The sequence below is a fragment of the Onthophagus taurus genome, chromosome 1, assembly GCF_036711975.1.
Source record: "Onthophagus taurus isolate NC chromosome 1, IU_Otau_3.0, whole genome shotgun sequence".
NCBI lineage: Eukaryota > Metazoa > Arthropoda > Insecta > Coleoptera > Scarabaeidae > Onthophagus > Onthophagus taurus.
In genome coordinates this window covers 20965108-20968598 of record NC_091966.1, presented here as the reverse complement: position 1 = coordinate 20968598, position 3491 = coordinate 20965108, and the positions used below count along the sequence as shown (strand labels likewise).

The 3491-nt window shown below is 35.2% G+C and overlaps 1 long non-coding RNA gene across 1 annotated transcript; it reads left to right on the top strand.

Moving 5' to 3' along the window:
• The first annotated feature begins 1318 nt into the window (after positions 1-1318).
• On the top strand, positions 1319-2121 carry LOC139431555 (uncharacterized). The gene is made up of 3 exons (XR_011641645.1): positions 1319-1399; positions 1478-1600; positions 1654-2121. It is a non-coding gene; the product is annotated as an uncharacterized lncRNA (long non-coding RNA).
• Positions 2122-3491: the final 1370 nt, after the last annotated feature.

The following is a 3491-nucleotide window of genomic DNA, read 5'->3' as shown; positions in this document are numbered from 1 at the left end:
ATTTGGGGCCTGAATATCACAAATATGGTCAACAGAATTATCGGAACCAAAAGTGATAGAAAGTTCAAACATGGCTCAGAACGGCGTATAACGTCATAATATCACGTTTTGGGTACATTTTGTTTTTTATCTTCAACATGCTCCAACATGTCATTTGGCGCCTGAATATCACAAATATGGTCAAGAGAATTATCGGAACCAAAAGTGATAGAAAGTTCAAGCATTGCTCAGAACTGCGTATAACGCCATAATATCAAGTTTGATCACATTTTGCTTTTATCTCTAACATGCTCCAATGTTACATTTGGCGCCTGAACATCACATATATGGTCGACAGAATTATCGGAACCAAAAGTGATAGAAAGTTCAAACATGGCTCAGAACGGCGTATAACGTCATAATATCACGTTTTGGGCACATTTTATTTTTTATCTCCAACATGCTCCAAGATGACATTTGGCCCCTGAATATCACAAATATGGTCAACAGAATTATCGGAACCAAAAGTGATAGAAAGTTCAAACATGGCTCAGAACGGCGTATAACGCCATAATATCACGTTTTGGGCACATTTTGTTTTTTATCTCTAACATGCTCCAATGTTACATTTGGCGCCTGAACATCACATATATGGTCGACAGAATTATCGGAACCAAAAGTGATAGAAAGTTCAAACATGGTTCAGAACGACGTATAACGGCGTTCTGAACGGCACATTTAGTTTTTTATCTCCAACATGCTCCAACATGTCATTTGGCGCCTGAATATCACAAATATTTGTGGCGACTTTTCAACAAATCGACAACAACACAATCGAACCCCTTTTGAAAAAAATACAGATCTGCAACACCTCGGCTTCCCAGTGAAGATGGGGTGGGTTTGAATTTATAAGGCGCCACGCAGTTTCAGTTACAGATCGTTCTAACTGCGAAGAGGGCTGGAAGGGAAAAGGTTCGACAACACCAACATATAACAAAACACAAAGAAATCGCGAAATCATATACCATATAAAAACAAATTTATTAAGGAAAAAAAAAATATGGTAAAACAAAATATAAAGTATATAAGTAGTAAATAAAATATCGGAAATTGTTCAAAAAAAATACCGAATAATTAGGGGGGTAAAAGAGAAGGAAAATAATAATGAAGTGAATAAAACAAAATTAAAACAAATCTAAATAATGATCGCGACACGTCCCCGATTGACCCGAGCGCTCGATCAGGCGAACGGAAAAGAAAACAAAATCGAAATCAATACCGAAATTAATAACACCCCTAATAAATCCGATAACTTTATAAGAAAAATTAATTGCAATTAAAATGAGATAATAATAATAAAGAACTGGTTTAAAGTGAAATGAACAAAATGAACCAGTGAAGTTAACAAAAAAATTAAATGGTAAGTACAAAAGAAAATCTTACTTTATAAAAAATACAAAAGTATCTAACCACACTGATATTCTTTTTGTATAAAAAGGAAAATTCTGACCTTTATTCCAGACTCTTTTGAACGAAGGTTGATGACTTCACGATGACAACAATTATACGTAGATACAGCAACAAAATCCAGCAAACCTCCTTTGGAAACACTTGTTCGATGGTAAGTACAGGAAACTTGGGTTATGTGGATTCTAATTTACTTCTTTATTCCAGGTAGTACTTGTTTCCAGGATGGGAGATTTCCCAAGAACTTATATAAGGAATAAGGCTCTAAGAAAAAAAACCTAGCGTGTAAAAAAAGAAAGAAAAATGTAAATAGATAATTAGGCAAGAATGTAGGGATGGATGATTTTATGTAGTGTGAAAGGAGTTTAAATGAATTTAGGTTTAAGTTAGTATTAAGCTAAAATTAAAGAAAATGTAAAAAGAAAAACCTACCTCAAGGTGGTATGAGGTTTTAGCCAGCAAAATGAATAATCTTTGTAAAAATGTGCAATAAATCCGGTGAAACCGTAATCGTTGAATAATTTCCAAACGAAAAATTAAAGGATTAATTAACTCAGATCCCGAAAAATACGGATATAAATCGATCCAAAATTCTACACAGAATTATACCAAAATGTCGACTTAAAATTCTTGTTAACCATCCAAACACTACAAAGGCTGGTTTCAAAAGAGGAAGAGTAAAATCGTGCACGGGTATTCATTTCCCAAGATTTTAACCAAAAAACTCGTTATAAAATCGCGCGATGCCAAGAATTCAAAATCACTCCCTCCCTCTATTATTGACAGTCCGAACTTAAAAATGTAAACAAAATTCATGATAGTAATGAAGAAGAGAAAAAGAAAAGTTTTAAGGTTAAGATTTATTGTGTGATTGTAATGAAGGTAATGAAAAAGAAAAAGGCGTTTAAAATGAGCGAAAGGAAAGGATTTAAGAAAAGTGGTGAAAAGGAAAGGATTTTCAAGTGTTTCCAAGTTCGGGTTGCTGTAACAAAAAAACAAAAATTATAACAAGGTAAATAAACAAAATGGTATATAATTCCCCGACTTCTAACAATTACAGACAAATCACAAGGAAATTCAATAACCTCGAACGGAACCGTTACATATTGTCAACAGAATTATCGGAACCAAAAGTGATAGAAAGTTCAAACATGGCTCAGAACGGCGTATAACGTCATAATATCAGGTTTTGGGCACATTTTGTTTTTTATCTCTAACATGCTCCAATGTTACATTTGGCGCCTGAACATCACATATATGGTCGACAGAATTATCGGAACCAAAAGTGATAGAAAGTTCAAACATGGCTCAGAACGGCGTATAACGTCATAATATCACGTTTTGGGCACATTTTATTTTTTATCTCCAACATGCTCCAAGATGACATTTGGCCCCTGAATATCACAAATATGGTCAACAGAATTATCGGAACCAAAAGTGATAGAACGTTCAAACATGGCTCAGAACGGCGTATAACGCCATAATATCACGTTTTGGGCACATTTTGTTTTTTATCTCTAACATGCTCCAATGTTACATTTGGCGCCTGAACATCACATATATGGTCGACAGAATTATCGGAACCAAAAGTGATAGAAAGTTCAAACATGGTTCAGACCGACGTATAACGGCGTTCTGAACGGCACATTTAGTTTTTTATCTCCAACATGCTCCAAGAGGACATTTGGCGCCTGAATATCACAAATATGGTCAACAGAATTATCGGAACCAAAAGTGATAGAAAGTTCAAACATGGCCCAGAACGGCGTATAACGTCATAATATCACGTTTTGGGCACATTTTGCTTTTTATCCCCAACATGCTCCAACATGTCATTTGGCGCCTGAATATCACAAATATGGTCAACAGAATTATCGGAACCAAAAGTGATAGAAAGTTCAAACAAGGCCCAGAACGGCGTATAACGTCATAATAACACGTTTTGGGCACATTTTGTTTTTTATCTCCAACATGCTCCAAGAGGACATTTGGCCCCTGAATATCACATATCTGGTCGACAGAATTATCGGAACCAAAAGTGATAG